The sequence below is a fragment of the Zonotrichia albicollis genome, chromosome 14 (genome assembly GCF_047830755.1).
Source record: "Zonotrichia albicollis isolate bZonAlb1 chromosome 14, bZonAlb1.hap1, whole genome shotgun sequence".
Lineage (NCBI taxonomy): Eukaryota > Metazoa > Chordata > Aves > Passeriformes > Passerellidae > Zonotrichia > Zonotrichia albicollis.
In genome coordinates this window covers 10,381,740-10,402,854 of record NC_133832.1, presented here as the reverse complement: position 1 = coordinate 10,402,854, position 21,115 = coordinate 10,381,740, and the positions used below count along the sequence as shown (strand labels likewise).

Genomic DNA, 21,115 nt, shown 5'->3' with positions numbered 1-21,115 from the left:
AGAATTTTGCAGTGTAGGAAGAATTTATTGCATTGTTAACAGGAGCTTAAATTTTACATTCAAATCCTCATTATAATTTATTCAGGAATGTACTCTACCTTTCTGTGCTGTGTTGCCTTCATTGGCATTAATTTGTGTTTTCCCCTGATATCTGCAACAAAAAACTGAGTGCAGGTAAAAGATTAGAGCAGACAGAATCAGCATTCCTTTACTGGCATTAACCCTGCCCTCATTTATTTATGGATGAAGTTCTGTGGTTTAACAAACACAGGCACTGGCAGGGTAATGAGAGGATGCACACTCTGATATTTACTGTACAAAACTCAGATTGGGAGCTAAAGGTGTCATAATTGATTTTGTTGTGGGTTTTTCTATAGTGCTCATCATTGTGGTATTTAAATTATTCTCCAAAATATATTAAATTCCATAATGCCCCTTAAGGACAATTAAAGCTGAAAATCTCAATGCAGTGAGTATTATAGTATGATACAGCCAAAACAATACATGAGATAAAAGTTTCTGAATTTTTGTTTGTTTGGGGGTTTTTTATTTGTTGTTGGTTGGGGGTTTTTGTTTTGTTGGTTTTTGTTTTTTGTTTTTGTTTTTTTAACCTCTGGGTTCCAGACTGGGGACAGATAACTATTTTTAAGGAAACACAAGCTTTAGATTCACTTCATGATCTTCTGCCTCTTGATTACACAGTTACTGACAGAAGGAGTATCTTCTAAAATTTCCCAGTAAAGCTGACAATAAAGAATTCTTTTGACAGTGAACTATTTTACTTTTCAAAGTAGGGAACATGGCACTTATTCTAAAAGAATATGATATTCATGAGAGTACTTTGACTTACAAAAGTAAAAATCTGTGGGATTTAAATAACATAACCAGCTGATTTGAGAACATTTGAATTAACATTGGTGATAAATTTTTTCACAGTAAAATTATTCATACTCAGCAGGAAATTAAGTTGTCATAACATGTTAGTGTTAAAGAAAGTGTATCTGTTATCTACCCCTACATATGTTGCATGAAATCACTGATTGGGGTTTCTGCTGGTGTTATCTAGAACATATTCCCCTCTATAAATGGAGTAAAGTCATGTTGCTTACTTAGTACAAATTACTGACTTCATCAACTTTAATATAAACTCCTACTTCTCTCAATATGTGAACAATGAAGGAGTTTTAGAGGAGCTGCTCAGTGATAGCATTTTTACAGAACACTTAAAGTAAAAGAAGAAACTGTGAGCAATATTAGAACATTTTTTCTCAACTTCTGAGAGACAATTCTAAAAAAAATGGTAAAGTCCAGAATTCACAAATTGCCAGGAAGAATAATGCCATTTCTGTCCTCTGTAAGTCTGTACCACCTAATTTTAAAAAAAATCTATTCTTTGTACTTGAAATTAATGAATTTGTTCTTTACAAAGTTGTCATTAGATGTATCTACAACAATGTTTCCTGAAGTGTAATTTTGCAAAGGAAACAAATGCAGTGAAAGGCAAAATGCACTGAAAAGGCAAAATTGACAAAGCACTGAAGACAATGGTGTGGTGATGCCTTGAGAGGCTGCCTGGATCAGAGGCTCAACAGTGCTAAAGGGATAAAGTAGGGATTTAATAAAAGTCCTTCACAGGATACACCTTGGGCAGTGCAAGAGCCCGGCTGAGGCTACGGCCAAGATGGACAATGGGTCACAGCTTTTCACACATTTATAACTTTTGGTCCATTTCCATATTGGGGTTAATTGTCCAATTACATCTTCAGGTTATGAACTCATCCTTCCAGTTTGTTCTCCTCAATTCACTGTTTGCACTTTTTGGGGCTGAAGCTGCAGTGGTGTCCCTGGTTCTCAGGCTGGAAAAGGATTGTTTTGTCTGACTGAACTGTGAGGAGAACTTCCCAACACTTCATATGAAATTCAGAGTCACACACTAAGGCAGTACAGAATCTAAAACACATGAAAGCTAACACTTAGGGCATCAGTAAGAGCTCTTATACTTCATAATTCAGATGTTTTTGGCAAGTGATATTTTCCTCATGAAGAAAAAAGTCAAATTTAATTGGAATTTGGAAGAGGTGTATGATAGCATTTTGGTTTTAAGGACTGTTTTCCAGTCCTTGATGTAACAATTTAACATGGTCCTAATCTTGTTATTTTCTACCTAATAACTAAAGCACTCACTAAAAATGTGAAAAGGCATGAAGAACTTTTGCTTAAGGCATCTTTTAGTCAATCCATTCTGCTTTACTGGGTAAAATAAGATTTATTTGTATCTTATAAACTGCTTTTGAGTGAGCAAAGTCATTGTAATGATTATATTTGACCTTCACTGCTTAAACATCAGGAAAAATAATCACAATTCAGAGATTTAATTAAAAATACACAATGATACAGAAAATTGAAAACTGCTTGAAAATAAAGAGAAACTTTTATTTGGTAAGTAAAGCTCCAGGTGCAGCTGTTTCTTAGGGGGAAAAAAAAAAAGATTTTTTTAAAAATATCTCTGCTGTTATAATGATAGCAATTATTTTTATTCTGCAGTTTCCTAAATTTTCCAGTCTCTTGAATACCATGGTATAAACCTACTGGTAAAACTGCATCTGTTGATAAACCAGATGTTCCATAGATTGGCCTGAAGTGTAAAGCGGTATTTTACCAATCTGACAGGTTTTTCCTGATATTAAAATCAGTGCATGTCACACATAAAGACACATAGTATGTGTATATCCCTCTTCAAACATTACTAATGTATACCCCAAAGCAACACTAAAATAGCTGGTTCTATTTCTTTAAAGAGGTTTAAAATACCTTAGTAGAATTATCTATTTGTCTATTTGGGGAGGCTTCAGATTGTTTTACAATGTTGTCACTTTAGCATTCACTGCTCATAATAGACAGACAGAAGAGCTGCAGCCACAGGGCTTGGCCAGAACTGGGATCTCAGTAACTTTATTCCCTGGATAAAGCAGAGCCTCTGCCTGTCCTGCAGACAGGGTGGGCATCCCATCACACCAGAGGGCTGCAACAGCCTGATCTTCATAGGGAAAAAAGGGTTGAATTAAATTCTATATAGGTACACAGCCATAGGTAGGGAAGTGTTTTACCTTCAGACAAATAAGCTCTTCCTAAAAGCCATTTCCCAGCTTATTGTCACAGAGGTCTTCTATTGATCACAGCAAAACAACTCGGTGACTGATCCTGCTTGTTTTTACTATTCCCAATATGCTCATAAACTGAAAGTCTAGGTACCATGTATGAGGAAGAAAACAGGATATGCTTGAGCCTAGGTTACTAAATATATGAACTTTTATAAAACAGTCCAATTTCTTGACATCTACTGGTTTTACTGCAAAGGACAAGTAGACCATTGAAAGAACATTGAACATAAAAATGTTGCTTGATAAACCTATCAATATATATCCTTCTGCATTGTATCATACTGCTTTTATACATCATCCCAACCTTAGGAGCACAGCACCTGTCATATTTGTCATGCCTGTGTTCAATGCTGCCTTCTGTTATTTCAAGTTTTACCTTCTTTCCTACGAGGCTGTGTCTCAGGTCCTATATTTATGCTTGCCCTTGATCTTCATGGTGACAAATGGGAAGCCTTTATTGCTCTTTAGAATTCAGATTTCCTGTTGACATGTTCTATGCAAACACATAATCTTTTCTCTAAATAAAATCAGTCTTTGCCTGATGGAGCTTAGCACATTAGCATGTAACTCAACAAAAAGTGGACATTTGGGAGGGAAAGAACAGAAAGGCCACAGTTAAACTGGTGCTTGCCAAGACAACAGAATAAAGTTTGCATGCCATGTAGTCAGCACCAAAGCAGCTGTTTTACGCTTGTACACCTTGGGAATTCTGTACTTCTCTAGAACTGATGCACACACACACTTGTCTGTCTGTCTGCTACTGTGAATGACTTCATTGAGAAAGCCATGAACATCCTGAAAGGTCTGCCATGCCAAGTGCTGCCAGATGAGGGGACAAAGCATCTCCATCCGCAGTGCTAGGTGGATGTCATCCTCAGAACTTCCACTTTTTTTGATGCTTTGGGCACCAAGGTTAAGAAAATGAATTTTACATTGAAAAGCCATCTTCTTGTCACGTGAAAAGAAGGAATACAAGAGAAGAACAAAAATGAGCCAATATTTGCCAGCGCTACTGATTAAGAGGACACAGAAAATGAAGCAGTGATGCAAGAAGCATTATCTAGAATTGGTTCTGACACAATGACAATAAATTATTTTTGTTACTGATGCCCCACACAGGTGTGTGCAGTGTGCTCTGCCACCATTAACACACACTTGAAACAGGAAAAGCAACATCTAAATCAAACCATATTTCAGCATGATTTCTGTTTTAATTGTAAGGGACAAGGCAGTCAGAGCTTCATATAAACTATGTGAAATTATATATGGCTACAGGCATTACCAATTAGTGAATGAGACATCCTTTTATTTCTGTCACTCTATCAACCCAAAATCCACCCTTGCAAACACACTTGAAGCAAAGAATGTGTAGAAAAAGAAGCTAAAGGAGGTAAAGATGAACTGTGCAGAGAAAACAAAACTGGAGTCCATATGGAGCAGAATTGTCTGCAATCTTACCATAATTTAACTTTTTTTATTGAATGAAGAACTCCCAGTAATCTGAGGTCTGTTATTGTAACCCTGTACTCTAGAAGAAGTTACAGAATTGACAGGAATTATGGTCATACTCAATTCTCCCCTGTAGAAAATTCCTTCACTTCTAAAATTAAATCTAGAGACAAAACCTCACTTTAAGCGCTAGTTTTATTTCATTATGTCTTTTGTTATTTTGCTGCCTTTCTTCCCCAGTAAATTTTTATCTGTTCTAAGCCAAAATTAACTAAAAACCAAACACTTGTTTCCCCCCACAAACCAGATATGAAAAGGACTGCAAATATTCATTTTATCAAAGGATAAACTCTTGGAAGAGAAAAACAATCTGAAATTTTGTCAGCACCATTAAGTCAATATACAGAGACTTCCAGCTGCATTCTGAGGCATCAATGACCTTTCCAGAGAAAGTAATGTATATATTTTCAGTATAGTTTTTTTCCTTGTAAAACAAAAACATCAGTCCATTCACCCAGCAAAAACCATACTTGTCATGCCAGAGGGCTGTCCCAGTCTGGAACAGATTGCAGAGGTGAGCAGACAGAAAGGAGAGAGCAGCTCCTCATTTGTGGAGAATTCTCTCCCAAGGAGCAATGGGGAAAGCCTAGACATCCATATGCTATTACTGAAATGGCTGGAACAAAAATCAGCTGTGGAACTGACACTGGCTCAAAAACCCAATCCTTTTGTGACACCTGTCCTGTTTGGAATTTAGAATTAAACCAAAATAGGCATACTCCATCAGCAATGAATCTTGAGATTACTCCCAAATACTGTAAGCAAACAAATGGTTCTTTGAATTTTCAGCTTAATTCTTGAATCTAATTATCAGTTTGTCTTCACACTGTTCAGCTTAATTTTTAATATATTTCCAGCTCAGAATCAGTAAACAGGAATTCTGCAGCATTGTAAACATAAAGAAAAAATAAAGAAAAAAAAGCATGCCTGGAAAGTGAATCTTTAGATAATTATTTTTCTGGTATTATAAACTTGGTTCTGGAAGAAGTAATTTCTTTGGTGTAGAAAAACTTACTTGTTGACCTATGAAACCAAACCAGTTTTCTCACACATATTTTGAGTAAGTAGCCTTTGCTCCCAATGACTTGCGTGCATGCACACAATCTGCATGTTAAATCTTATTCGGAAGTAATTTTGAAAAATTGAGTTCTGCGCAAACCAGTCTACAAGGAACAAACTATTAATTAAATTCTTAGCTCTAATAATTCAAATGATTTTTTTTGTCTGCATTTTTCCCAGACTTTACTCTGATATCACACCTGAGACCAGGCGATTCATAGCAAAATCTTGCTGCAGTTGCTTTTTTTAAACTCACCTAATTATAAATTTGAAATTTCTTCCCTTTGTGAAGACTCAGTGAAGCCTCTCTGCATCTCCTGCAAGCTCAGCTGAAGGTCCTGGCAGGTATTGCTGCTGTAAAGAAAATGACAGATGAAGACAATTTTAATCAAATCTGAAAAATAATTTGGACTTGCAACAGAGCTGAAAAATATAGCAGATGTGTTCAAAACAAGCATTTTAAAATAAATGCAAGTCACTGTTACAATACAATGACTTCAGCATTAGATAATATTGCTTAATCAAAGAATTAATGATATTTGTGACCCTGCAGATTCTGCAGTAGCCTCCACTCCTGGAGAGCCCTCCACATTAAAAATACCTACCTTTACTAACACTGAAATATAGCAAATATTTAGGAATAACAGAGAAACAATGTGTAAAAGCAAGACACAGTATAAAGAAAAATTCTATAGCAGAATTATTTTTTTCATTAAGAAAATATCAAGAAGAAAAGTAGTCAGTTCTCTGTTCTACCAGGCTAAATCTACTCAAACTCCATGTGATTTGCATCAGTACACCTGCGACATCAAAGTTCCCTTCTCTGCTTCATGATAAAGGACTGTGTCCATTAATTACTAGATTTGGAATTGGGCTGAAGAGTCATCATTTACAGAAATTTTGAAGGTCAAGATATTGTCTGAGAAGGGATTCTCTTGCATTCTCCTGCATTAATGTGTTTATATAACACAGATTAACTAGGCTGCAAGATATTGAAAAATGAATAAAGGCAGTTATTAACACATATTGCTTGTCTGGGAACTCTGAATAAGGCTACTTCGCAATTCTCTTCTACACAGGAAAAAATAAAGCTTTGTTTCCATTTGCACCACTGCATTTTTTTATTGTTTTTCAAATGCATTAGGATATTTTTCATGCTGTGAGAAATAAATATATTCAGAACAGCTGCAAAACATTGCAAAGAATTATTGTCTTAAAGCTGGCACTGATTTCAAACAGATAGAATGTTTATTATTTCATCTAACAAGCATACTTAGGATGAGAGAAAAAGCAACCAGAGAAGCATTCCAAATGCATTGCTTTACTTCAGTTGTCCATTTTGGTGAAAAAATAGAATATGGGTTCATCTACACCTAGGCCTTCCTTTCTAACCTTTTAACATGACAACATTTTAAGTGACAAGCTTCTCTTAAGAACTTTTATAATATATTGCCTAAATTATTTCCAAAACAAAAAAAATACTCCAATGGAAATTAAAAGACTATTAACAAATTTGAAACATTTTTTTGGTCAAATCCTATAAGCCTGAAGTGATACATCAGATTATTTGCAATTTGTTTTTTTCTGTTTCAAACCACCAAACAATTCTATTTAACCACCATCTGCCCATCAATTTTTCTACTCAGACCTATTTCCATTGCCATTTTCTAGAGGTCAGCTTAGACATATATAGAATATATATCATTTTAACCTGAGCAACAAACTATAAGACATGAAACTGCTGGTGGAGTTGGTAATTTGTCTCTACAATTGACTTTTCAGTGCTCCATCTATTTCATATTTCTATTTAATCACAAAGCCAGTGTTATTATCACCTACTCTCTATACATTATACATTTTACAGTTTTGTTAAAATTCTTACCATTGTTCTTTTCAAATCAGGTTTGAAAATATTCTTGAGTTTTTCACCAAATTTAGGAATTATATTCCATGATGTTCAGAAGTGGTATATTCTTTCCTATGCTATAATTAGTTATATGGACTATTTATAGTTTTGAAAACAAAATAGATGGAATTAAATTAATCACTGCTGAGCTGGCCTCTACTTCTTCATTAAAAAAAAATGGAATGGCAGTTTTAACATGAACATTTAAGAAGTCACTCAACATAAAATTTGAAATACTTTGGTGGCACCTATTATGAAACATTCTCACAGGTCATATGGGAGATAATCCAATTCAATGAGCTTAACTCCACCACAAAGATGACCAACACTGTCTTTATATCTACCATTAGAAATGCCATGTTTAAAGAGCTGTGCTCAAAAATAGAAGGTTGATACTTAAATTAGAGAATCTATCTCAAAATATTTATAAGTCTGCCAAGTATGGATCCTCTCTGATTAGAGTGGTAGCAATTATATAATTTTTCTTAAATTTAATTATATACCTCAATTTCATCACCTGCTCCCAGTCAGGAAATAAAATGTTTTATGAAAGGAGAAAATCAACTTGCTGACTGTGCAAAGGTGAAAGTAATTCCTAGAGAAGTCATCAAGGACAAAAGCTGTTTGCCTCCAAGTTTCCTTAGCTTCCTACCAGCATGACCACTTCCCCTTTATAATTTATACCCTGGTATCAGAATGTATCAAAGTTTGTCCCCTACTTCTCAGGAACATGCCCAGCGTGTCAATATCCTATTTTAAAATATGTGCATTTACTGATAATATATTTTAAATAGAAGCATTTATTAACAAATAACTTGTATTATACTAAGGCTGACTGATACCTAGCAGAGTCATATGTACAAATTGGAAATATTCTGATACCATATTTGCAACACCCTGAGAGTAGTTCAGGTATCTGCAGTTTAAAGTAATATTCAAACCTGACTATAAAAAATAATATTCAATCATGACTGACCCTCAGAGCTCTATCCTGCACTGCCATTAGCAAACCCAGTTCCTGGTTCCAGTCTGTCTGTATTTATATATAAAAGCAACCATCCCTATGCATTTAAAGGCCAATCAATTTCTTGTTTTTAAGCTTAATAATGCCTTATTTAAAACTAGCTAACAAACAAACTATAAATTATCAGAAATCAGTTTTGTTTGGTACTACATGGTTTCTTTCCAGAAAAGCCAAAAAACACCAACATTTTCATTGAAAAAAAATAACCTGAAATCCAAACAGTTGATAATTACTTGCAAAATATGAAAATAATGTATTTTCTATAGGAAATACTTATTTTCACAATAAGTTTTTTTTTCCAAGTTAAAGTTTTTTTCAAAACACAACAGAAGGATAATCAGGCTAGCACTTCTGAGGATGATTTTTCATAGACACAGATGTTGGTTCAAAGCAGTGAAAGAGAAAAAAATGGGCCCTATGTCCACAAGTGACTCAAAGGAGGATTTCGCAGCAACTTCTGAGTGAAAAAATGTCAAGTGTGCTCTTAAATGCTTTGTCCATAGGACACAAAACTATCCTGACTGAAGTGTCAACAATTCACCTTTCAACTTTCTAGCTTTAAGCCAGTAAATCTCCATTTGTATCTTTGCTAGTTCCCTAGAAAAGGGTCTTACTTTTACATCAACTTTCATTATTTTGCAACACAATAGAGTAAAGCAGCTTGATTAACACTTTTGAGGCGGGAAATTGGAATCTGAAGTGTTATTGTTCTGGAAACCTTGAGGTTTCTTTGAGTAGCACAACATTCCTGCCGTCTGTTTTGCTTTCTCTGCTTGTACCAGGGAGCACGTTGCTGTGGCAACAGTTCCAGGGTGGCTCCAGAGGTGTTTGCTGCCCTGAGCAGCAGGAGCAGCATCGCCCTTGAGGAGGGAGCTGTCATGACAACACTGAATTCGCCAACAGAGCAGCTCTGGGGTTCACCTGGAAATCATACACATGGTTTGATAAAGAACACAAAATAACAAGAACTAAAGTGAAGAAGCAATATGGAAACAGCCTCCAACGAGGCTGATGGTTCAACCTGTGCTGTGTCACTTTACTTTCTGTTTGCAGGTTTCTCTTTAACAGCTCTCAGAGTCCTTCCTCCATCACGTTACCTTTGTTTCATACATGCACTGCCCAACAATTTACATTAACATGAAGCTTCAGGGCAAAACCCTCACTGTTCAGAAGCTAATAAGTGTTTTATCACTCAGCTTCCTAAGGCCATGATTTAATTGCTGGAAAAGGAAAGACCAGTCTACAAAACATGCAGGTGTCACCTCTGTAACTAATGTACTCTCCAAAGTAAACAAAATCCTGAAAACAACTTACCAATAATGTAGCATTCCTTTAGCTCATAAAAGGGCTTGTGTTCATTAGAACTGCATTGAGACATCACTTATCAATTTGGCAGATCTCATTATTTAGATTTTTGCCTTTAAAATCTAATCAGTATCTCCATCCCAAATCATTTTTATGCTCCTTCCTCATTACAAAAACTGCTATTTTCAACTTAATCAGTTTCAGTACAGTTATATTTCATTAGATGCTAAAAAGCTGTGAGATTGGGGTAGTCTATTAAGGAAAACATTAAACATAGAGCTTGATGTCTGAGAAATAAAGTGCTCTACAGGACTCCTAATGGAAGAGATTGGTGGAAACATCATCCTAACAGAAATTTAGGAAAACTATAACTTGTAATACATAATTAGGCTTTGAAAGCATTGTGTTTGAAAGAATTCTCAAATACATTCAAATGGAATTATGGTCAGTCTACAACTACAGTCACACCTATTTTTCCTGTGTACAAACCTTCTAAATCAAGAGTAGCATTCAAGCCTCAGGTATATTTTGACTCCAAAGGCTGATCATTTATCAGCTTTACTGGGACAGGCAAGGTGGGGATGAGGAAGGAGCAAACCATAAACCCAGAAAAGTTTTCCAGCTCTTTTTTGGAGCTGACAGCCATCTCAGAGAGCATTGAACAAAATCCCACTGTTTTCACGGTTGTTTGAAGGTTATGGGTTTGCTGAGGCAAGTTGCAATTCTCCTGAAGTCTCATGAAACAAATTTTGTGGGACCTTATAGAAGAGCTATGTAATGCCCTACACAGCAAATACCTGCTACTATCTTTTGGTGTTCCTCTGACTGTAGGATACACACCTAAAGAGGAACACAAAAATTTTGTTTAACAGCAGAAAGAAATTGATTTATTTTCGTTCAAAAAGCCATGTTCTGGTTCAATTCACCTATTTTAAGAGAAATAAAAGCAAACAACACAGGAGAATCAATGTGAAAAACCCAAATCCCATAATGATACTGTAGAGGAGACACTATTCAAACTGAAGTCTGTATGAGCAAAGAGGGATAAGGGGTCCATCAAACTCAAGGCCAAGATTTTAGTTAATAATGAGATGCCAAATGTTCAAGTATTAACTTCTTAAAAAGACTGATTTTCTAAAAGCACCAAGGGGCAGGTGAAAAAAGCCCAGGTTCTACAGGTTTATTTCAGCCCATGTTGCTGTTTCGAATACAGCAGGAGTTCAGGGCATTTGGCCAGCCCAGACCCAGCTTAAACAATAAATCAGGAATAGACCTACAAATTTATACCAGCAAGACTGCTAATGTTTTGTCTTTGGCAACAATCTTTTATTTTCAAGGAAATAATACATTTCTCTCCATGTTACTTTATGGAAAACAGGAAAACACAAGCATTAAAATATTGCTTCCCAAGGATAAAACAAACTAGGCCATATCACTGCTTGAATAGAGGTGAAAACGTGCCCAATATCATATTTAGATATGCAAGGGATACTGCTGATGTGTCTGCAGCTCAGAGAAAATTTACAGCACAAACTTTGCATGAGTCAGTGTGATGGCTGCTGTCAGCAACAAAAATCATCTGCATCTTACACATCTACCACATGCAAAACACTCCTTCAATGATCTCATTAAGGAGGCTCTGCCATATATCAAAATAATGTTATACCTACAGCAGCCTATAGATACTAAAATATGCCATCCCTGCTTATTTTGTACACGGTGAAAAATGAGACACTTGTGGGTAAGCTTGCTCATTAATTCTGACAGATAATTGAAAGTACATGCTTGATACCACAACTTAAGTATTTGAAAGCCACAGAAATATAAATGTTTGCGGAAAAGAAAGAAAGGGAGAGGAATGGAGACAGCAATTATTTGAACTACACAGAATTTTAAATGGGTAATAATTAACTCAGTGGTGAGAAGCTGAGATGAGCCACGAAAAATTTCACAAGCTTTCTTGGGCAGTATCTAAAAATAGGGCTGAAAGATAAGAAACACTTTTTCAGCAATTCTGAGTCTCTTTCTTTCATACTTTCTTGAAACACCAACTTCTATTTACTTTAAAAAACTGAGGAAGTTCTGTACATTCACACGAAATAATTGAGGACTCTCTTTTACTTATTGATGACCTTGAGTAGATCAGCCTCCATTAAGATGGGATAAAACTGAAGAGAGAAATTCCTAGAAGTTTTCTCTCAGAAAGACACAATCAATCCCAGAGGTGCCTTGTATGGCTGAGATCATTCATATCTCATCACCTTTGTGCAGCATGGATATTCCTCTCCGTTCCTAGTTAAGGGTCCATGCACAGCACAGGGCACAGCTTCATCTCCTGCACAGGAACACCCTTGGAATAGTAACGTGTTAGAATGGCCCTCTGAGCCAGCTGCAAGAGCAGCTGTGGCAGAACTGCCTCTTCATTCCTTAATCAGAAGGGGAAAACAGCCCCATCCCTCCATTCATGGGCAAATGTGTCCTGAGAAAAGGAAAAACATGCAGCAACAGGAAAACCTGCTGTGCTCAGACACAACCAAAGCATTCCTTAGAATGGCTTTGCGTCTAGAACTGATCCTGCTCCTCAGGAACCAAGTGGATTCCTCTCCTCTAATTTTCCTTTGCTGTATAAAATCTATCCATAATCCACTCTATTCCATATTTTCTAAGCAGCCCCCATCACATTGTTCATTCAAAGGTCAGGCCAACACATATGGCGTGCAATTCAGAGCAGCAAACATGAAAACATTTGTCATTAGTCATTAAAACCCTAAGTATAAACATAAATAGCTACCTAAAAAGGATATTTCATTTCCTAGGAAAGGAGGTGGCAGTGGATGCTCACCAGCAATGAGTTGTAGCCAGTACAATAATTTGAAAATTTATATACACAGTCAGTGCTCCAGCCAACAAATAACACAGGCAATTAGTGCTCCTGTTAATGTGCCTGCCTGCCTAATTTTGGGAGCAGCATGCCCAGTGCTTTCCCCTTAAGGTGGCTTGAGCAACTGGTCTGTATTTTAATGGAGAGAACCATATGTAATGAAAGCAGATCTTCCAGGAGACAAGCCACAATTTCAACTTGTTCTTGTTGCCAGAGTAATAATTACAGTGAAATGGGAAAAAAAACCAACCCAAGTACACACCTACTATAAACAGATGGCTAATAAAAATTTGGGGAGCTTTTACAGTACAGAAATTGAGTACTCTGAAAAGACACCTACATAACAAATGCTTAGACATGTTTTCTCCTTTTATAGGCTACTTAAAGATGTGCCCTCTGGCTCAGGAGCTGAACTGCTTTTTCTTTTATTAACAATTATATGCAAAAGTGTCAGAATACGTTTATACTAAATATTAAGTTTTATTATAGAATGTTTCAAATATTCTCATTAAATACAGGCAGTAGGTATTAACTATTAATGCGACATGCTCTAATGTGGTTATGAATTTTTATGTTATTGATCACAAGTTTCTGGTCTACCACCTTTAAATAAAGAATAATCTTGATGAAATTAGGAGTTTACAATATATATTGTAAGCTTGGGCCATGGAGATTTACTCATGCCTGCAAATATCTGCTCTGTTTTGTACTTCCATTTGAAGACAAGAACAAATATTTCCATTTGCTCAAAAATGCTGACAGGTGAATCAATGTTTCAACATTCAAATAGGTCAGCCCATGCTGCATTATTCAGTGTAGCAACATGACTTCTCAACAATAAAATATGGTCTAATACAAATTTGAAGTGATACAAGCAAATATCAGTTTTTCTTGCAAAATAAAAAGCTGCTTTAATTTGAAATTGTCCCTCCTCCATCTGTAAGAAGAATGTGAAATATTACAAATGAATTACTTTTGCCTGCCTATCTTCTTCATCCCAGTTGATAGCAGAGCAAACACAAGGAATGAGGAGAGATCTGTCTGTTCCAGGCAGCACAAGCGACAGCAGATTTAAAGAGACATCATCACCTTCTAGCATTGCCAAGTAGAAGCAAAAAGATTAAAAGCTATTTCAGGTACCACAAACTGCCTCAAGTCTTCCCTACCAATTTGGGGAGGCAAACCCAAGCCATTTTCTGTTTCTTAGAATGTTTTTTTTTTTTTTGTCTTTTTTTTTACCCTGTTTGTGTTTGAAAAGTTGTGCCCTAAAGGGAAATGCAGTCTCAGTGTTCCACATTATCTGTACACAGAAACACTTGTCGGGGGGGAGTAAACAAAGCAAAGCTGGCACTTCTCACCTGCCTCATTTGCAGTAAATCTAGGTAGCACTTTTAGTAACAGGAAGCTGGATATTCTCAAGAAGTGTTTATCAAACAAATAGTTGGCCCAGAATACAACAAAGAGAAATCAAAAGTATACTCGTGCAAAAAAAAAAAAAAACCAAACCAAGAATGTGATTTACACCACAAAATAACCTTATATTCTCTTCTTAGAGTATGTTATTCTGTCACAGATTTCTGACACCAAATGTCTACCATAGAGTTTCCTACACAAAAAGAAAAAATATTTTTAAGATTGCAAACACAGACCCTGAGTAGTTTCTTAGACCATGTGCTACTTTTTCAGAAAGAGAACAGTCAAATCCTTTTCCAAGAAAAAAATGAGCAAATTCTGTATATAATTAAAAGACCACACGGTTATTTAAAAGACCCCAACCAACCAACAACAAAACAAACAAACACAAATAAACAAAAAGCCCCAGAAAACCAACACTTTAGTGTTTTATTAATAATCTAATTATTTATTAATTCAATAATTGAGCAAGGTATTTGTACACAGTCTCAAACACTAATTTATGGAGTAACCAGCCTCAAATGCCCTTTCTTGGGGATTGGGGAGGATAAGCTTCACAACTTTAAGTCTGTTCATTCATCTTTGTGTGCAAGCAATCTGATTATTCAGCAAAATCTACACACATGTTTAAAGTTAAATATACCTGAAAATATCCTTGCAGATGGAACTGCCCATAATCATGGTTGCAGTGGATACGATTGAAGAACTTTACAGCCTCTTAAAGCAATATTTGTATTAGAAATTGATATAGATTTAGCCAAGAATGGAGAAAGGAAAGCCAAGCCTTTTATTGTATTATATATTGCCTCCCCACTAGCAGCGTGTTCCTGGGGGGTGCCTTTATTTGCCTCTGACCCCTGACAGATGGGAGACAACAGACTCAGCTCTTCCCTGCCACACTTCATAAAACCTCCAAAATGACAATTGGATCAGAGAGGGGAGAAGAGGGAGGGCTCAGACACTGCAGGTAAAGCAATGGTCACAGAAGCCCACCGTTATGTAAACTGATTTCTTTAGTGAAAAACCAACCAAAGCAACCCCTCACCCTCCAACTGATTACAATAAAAATGTCATTCCAGACAACTCTTCTGTCAAATACTTACCTGCACAAACCACAAAGACATTTAACCTCTGATCACATTTCAGATTTTCCCCACTCTGATAATCCTTTTAAACTTTCTGATCAACTACATCTAAACAGATTTAACATATGACCAGGCTTCATTTCTCTCTTTGCTCCCCTCACTGTATTTATTAAGGAGCTGCTCTTATTATTTTTTAGCAGTCTTGTTTCTCTCTTTCCTAGGTCAGTTATCTCAGTAATTTAGACACTCCAAGTGCTGTCTATGTCCATCATGTTGTCACACAGCACCAAACTGGGAGCCTTTAAAACACCCCTGACAGCTCTCACTTCCATCCAGATGATTCTAATTGTGTTACTGAGACAAATTTCTCTGGTACCACCATCGAAAAGCATGGATGAAAGGTTCAGAAGCAGTTCTTCTAGGCAGGAGTTGGCAGTGCCTGCACTGGCAAAGAAAAATAACATTTGTCTGGGGTTTTTCACTTAGCTTTTGCTCATCTTTTCCCCCACACAGTTCCCTTCACTAATGGCAGTGGAATGGATGGCAAAGAAAGAAGGAAAACATATGATAAGATGACACATCAGTTGCTAATTTTAATTTGTTTGGTTTTGCTATGTCTTTAGAACACAAAAAACCCCCATTGTTGTTCCTGTTGAAGTGTGATTCTCCATAGAAAACTGACTAAACAGTGACACCATAGGGTGCTCTGCCTATTCACACTAATTAATTTTTACCTAAAAATATGCAGCATGTTAAACATTTCAACTGCTACCCCCTCCAGAAAGGAAACAGCAGCATAAATAGGGCACACCAGGCAATGAAACCTTTACAGGGACTCAATATTTTTGTAGAGGGATCAACAGGTCCCTGTAAGGGGCAACCGCATCCTCACATTCCTCCATTTTCCATAGACATTGTATAAAAACTTTTCTATTGCTTTCTCAATCAATACTTCCCAAAGCAGCAAAATAGCTCTGAATGCAAATTAACCTGAGGAAGTTGAAACAGATCTAAGTTCAAGATAGCAAAGTTGTAAAGTGATCATTAAAATGCTGGTGACAGAGATGCAGAGATACATTTGTTTTCCTGCATAAAACCTTTGCTTTTTTTCTTTCTTTTTTCCTATTTTAAGCCACAAATTATTTGCATTCATTTTGACTTTTAGGGGGAAAAAACCCAATCAAGTTAACGTGCTGTTTTAAGAACAGACATTAAAAATACTTCTGGAGATGGAGACTGAAGTACAGATTAAGTTCTATATTTTTAAAACAGTTTTGATAGCTAAATTTATGGCCAACCCATTAATTTAAATGTCTGTAATAATTACAACTTGATCATGTCTCCAACAGAATTCATGAGTCCAGTACCACATTAATGTTTATTACTTTTATTTTAGTAATGAATGGATCCCAAATAAAGGCTTATAGCCACTTTTTTGGTTTTTTAAAGGTATGAACAAATGTTTCTCTCACTGTTACTGATCAATATTTTTTCCATTTCAATGGAATTTTCAGTTCTCACTTACTTAGGTGATAGTAATAGGTGGTTTTTCAGAGGCTCAACATCCTTCAGAGACACTTCACATGGTCTGTCCTATCCAATTGTCACTTTACCCAGCTATTTTTTCAAACAACTTCAAATTGAGCAAGTCCCTGGAGTGACCTCTGCAGGTCTGAGCCTGCCCTGCTGAAGAGAATGGGAAGCCTGGGACTGACTTCAGGGGACCTGAGAACTCACATGTTGTTCTAAAGGCCAGGAAAGCTAAAGCTGAGATTTGGATCAATAAACTCAAACAAACCTGTGAAAGCATCAGGTCCAGTTGAGCACCTGCCTCTAATGATCAGAGCAGTTGTCTCTGCTCTAACCACACATCAAGGAGTATAAATATAACTTTGTTTGCATTTGGGCATCTCAGCTGCAGCAACTAAACTGTGAGAATAGTAAAATAAATTCCAAATGTCATCAATGAATACACCAATGGAAACAAATTATGCATCGATGCTACACAGCACCTTCCAAAGTTAAAATGTCTTTATGGTTGCTTTTTTGGACACTCTCAACTTTGAAAGCCAAACGTAAGATAAGTCAAATCACCTCACTGAAACCAGAAACACTGCTGAGGTCACAAGCTGGGAACCCCAAATTGGGAAACACACAAAATACCTTTTTGAGATGGACATCATGGTGTTTTAAGTGAGGAACAGAAAGAGAAATTACTGTTGCAGAAAGCTGTATTAACTCCTTTATAAAGGAGGTTCATTCAAGTGGGCCCAACAAAACCCCTCATGTTCCCTAAGGAAATGAATTTAGCACACTTGTCTTGCTCTGTCTAGAAAGACCTACTTGTTTAGGGTGTCTGCAGACACAATGCCATGGGTTATTATTTCTTTTGTAAAACAACCCTTAACTTTGTTTTTCTGAAACCTGTGTCTCTCTATATTTCTCAGGGTGACACTGCACATTGTGAGAGACATCATGTCTGATTACATCAGTCAGACTGCATTAGGCTGTGTCAGTAATGACTGCCAAAGTGACTGATCTAACTGCATGTGACACACCATCACTCTGTTTCCTCGTCTGTGAAATATGAGATGGATTTTGGGGGCAAGAGGAAAAAGAAAAATCACAAAAAAATTCATACCGATAGGAAATGAATTTAAAGAAAACTGTTCCTGTGCTCCCTTTCAGAACCAAAATTGAGGGAGTATCTTTTATTATTTTAGAGACTAAAATAGCAGGGCTTAAGATATCTCCACAGGTGTGCAGATGCATATCTTATTAGAGAAAAATCATGAAAACTGCAGGATAAAACCTAAAGAGTTTTGCATGTAAGGAAGAACTGCTTATTTGAAAACCTTCATGACCACCCCTTTGACACTTCTGGAAGAGTGCTCTTATTAATTTTATATATGTGAGGATAGGAGGTTAAACAAAGCAGTTTAACACTTCAAACTGGAAGATTAAAAATTTGGTGGACCTTAAAGGCTTCTGGTTACTGCTTTATGATGAAGTATTTTAACACTATTAGCATGCCAGTCACTAACAAATTTCCAAGAACCCTTTTTGTGGCCATCTGATTCCTTTGGCAGTGGCTCAGGCCCATCAGAGGCAGGGATCAGGCTCTGAGCGTGCCCAGGCTGCAGAGCAGGGCCAGGAAAGCCTCTGGTACCAGACCTTTAAAAGCCTCAGTCTTTCAATACTCATGTAGGCACACAAACAGAATTTAAGCTATCTTCAACAATGCCAATATTACAGAAGCCAGCACATTATTTGCCATGGATACATCCTCCCCAACCCTCAAAAACTAAGCAGTGATGAGAATCCAAAACAAATCAAAGCCTGGAGAGCAGCTAGAACAGTAAGACTTTCATATGGTGCACAGCAGGAAAAAAAAAAAATCAGCCTTTCAAAGCAGATCACTTTCAAAAATCCCATGAGAAACTAAGGCACAAAAATCATGAGTAGTAACAAGCACTTCAGGGACATTTACCCTTTTAACTTCCTGCTATATTTGTTTTCCTCTGGCCAGTTAGGGAATTCTCACAGCCAAATTCTCAGGATGGCTGTAGGAGCTGCCACTCCGCTCTTTGCAACACAGAACACTCAACAGGAATTGGCAGAGACACAACTTGAGCAACAAGATGAATCAGTGGCTCTTCATCTTCCATCCCTGCCTCTCTGCTGAAATTACAGGAGGTGTGTTCAAGTCCTTTGTATCAACACCATGAAATGGAGTTACCAAACTTTTTGCGTGGGCTGACACCTACCTGATCATAAGAACTAAATAGTGTCACACTGCTGTCAAAAAATAAATCACACACAATCAACATAATCAGGCATCAGCTGGCATATTTATGCATGTAATAAATTTGTAATACTTGTTGTTTATTATTACTTTTTTTTTTTTTTTTTTTTTTTTAGTAATAAGACCCAGCACTTCTGAGTGTGATGCTGCCCAGTGCGTGAGAAACAGAGTACAGTACTGCCAGGTAAATTAACCTCTACTAAATATAAAGCTCATTACAAGCAGCAGGAATTATGTCCCATGCAATTATAGGGAAATACAGTCCTGTTTTTCTTGTTTTTCTTTCCTCTTCTTCCCGTTGCCTCGACAGTTCTGAACACCATGACCTAACAGAGCAATGTAGCAGCAGCCATGAGTGGGGTGCAGAAAATCTGCCTTGCAGGGGCTGTAGGAAGACAAAGTCCCAGGTGCAGCAAGCTCAGTCCCACAGAGAACGCAGGACACGTCCACAGCACACACAGACACAGGGACAGGCAGGGCCAGCCCAGCAGCACTCTCTGCTCAGCCCTGCATCCTCAGCTGCAGGCTGGATTTGCCTGTAAACCCATAAGCTCATGTGGCCTGTGATTTGCAGAGGGGAGAGGATTGTTTGAGTTGAAGAGATCTTTGCTCTGTTTACAGCAAAACAGCCAACAAGGCTTTTGCCCTGTATACAAATGACTGTGTGCAGCTCCTTAAGCAGCTTTGTGGTTCAGTGGGAACTTGACCATATATAAGCAGAGGATAAAAGTAACCTTTTGAGTTCATTTGCTGCAGAAATAAAATAGACTGAAATATGTTTTTATATGTGCACAAAAATAAATTTAAAAAAAAAGAGATTCATTTATATTGAGCCATCCAATTTTAAGAAAAGCTTTCATATTTGCACAAAGAAAATACCTCTCCTAGACTGCACACAAGGCATTTAACTGCCTTGATCACGCTGAGATTTCACCTCAAAGACTTGTATATGACAAGCAGAGGAAAAATAATTGGCCAGGTAATGTTTAGAGTCACACAGGTACATTTGAAGGTCCATCCCTGTTCTTAAATTCCTTTTCTAAATGCATCCAAGTGTTCTGATAAAAATCAGCCTTGATGTGAAATAGGAAGAGAATGCATTTTTACTTGATTTCAGCCTTATCTCCGAAGGTCATCTCTCCCCCCAACACATTTTGCTTACAACAGACAAGAGACTATATTTTCAATGATGTTGCCTCACTAAATTGTATGAGTCAAAATAATTTGTGTGTCCATTTTCCACAAAAAGTTTTCTGAAGCCTAGAGCTCTGTACAAGAGAGTCTCTATAAATTAATCATCTTCAGAGAGAAATCATGCGAATACTGAAACTGGGAGTTCAGTATGCAAACTTCAGCATTAAGGAGCTGAACAGAATGCAGAGCATAAGCCCACTAGTGAAAATATGATTTCCCACAAATGTCTTTATATCTCATGCAGAAAAGTTGCATTTACCTCTTCTCCAACTTACAGTCTGTTGAACAGAAATGCAGTTACCAGATATTGCTCCCTGGACTTGCGGCAGGGAAGAAATTAGTGATATTTCAAAATTTATCTCATCAAAACTGAATTGTAATTTTTAATTCTAGTCCTGTTTTTTAAATTCACAACAAGTTGTGGAGAGATAATTTTTAGATGTGTTTGAATATCTAGCTCCATTGACACTCACCATTTCTAGGCCATAGGAATCCTTGCGGCTTTCAAGAGGTTTTTCCTGTCCAGAACAGTCACAAAGCTGCACAATATATTGCCATGTACCAGTGCACACATTAGACAGCAATAAGGTCACAAAGCCAAGAATTTATCAACTTCTTATTCAGTGTCATTGAGGAATAAGCAGAATGAGCCTATGTTAGCCATGTTATACTTCAAAATACCTCTCCAGAATGTTAAAAGAAAAACCAAAGCTACAAATAAATTATTAAAAAATAATCTCCTTCAGATAAATAAAATATAAACTTGTCCTCTT

At 36.8% G+C, this 21,115-nt stretch overlaps 1 protein-coding gene across 2 annotated transcripts in view; it reads right to left on the bottom strand.

The window, feature by feature from the left end:
* TENM1 (teneurin transmembrane protein 1) overlaps positions 1–21,115 on the bottom strand; it is a 770,124-nt gene that overhangs the window by 649,840 nt on the left and 99,169 nt on the right. For both annotated transcript variants that reach the window (XM_026791932.2, XM_005484457.4), the window contains exon 2: positions 5,986–6,083. The gene's annotated coding sequence lies outside the window, so the exon portion shown is untranslated. The remainder of the gene's footprint in view (positions 1–5,985; positions 6,084–21,115) is intronic.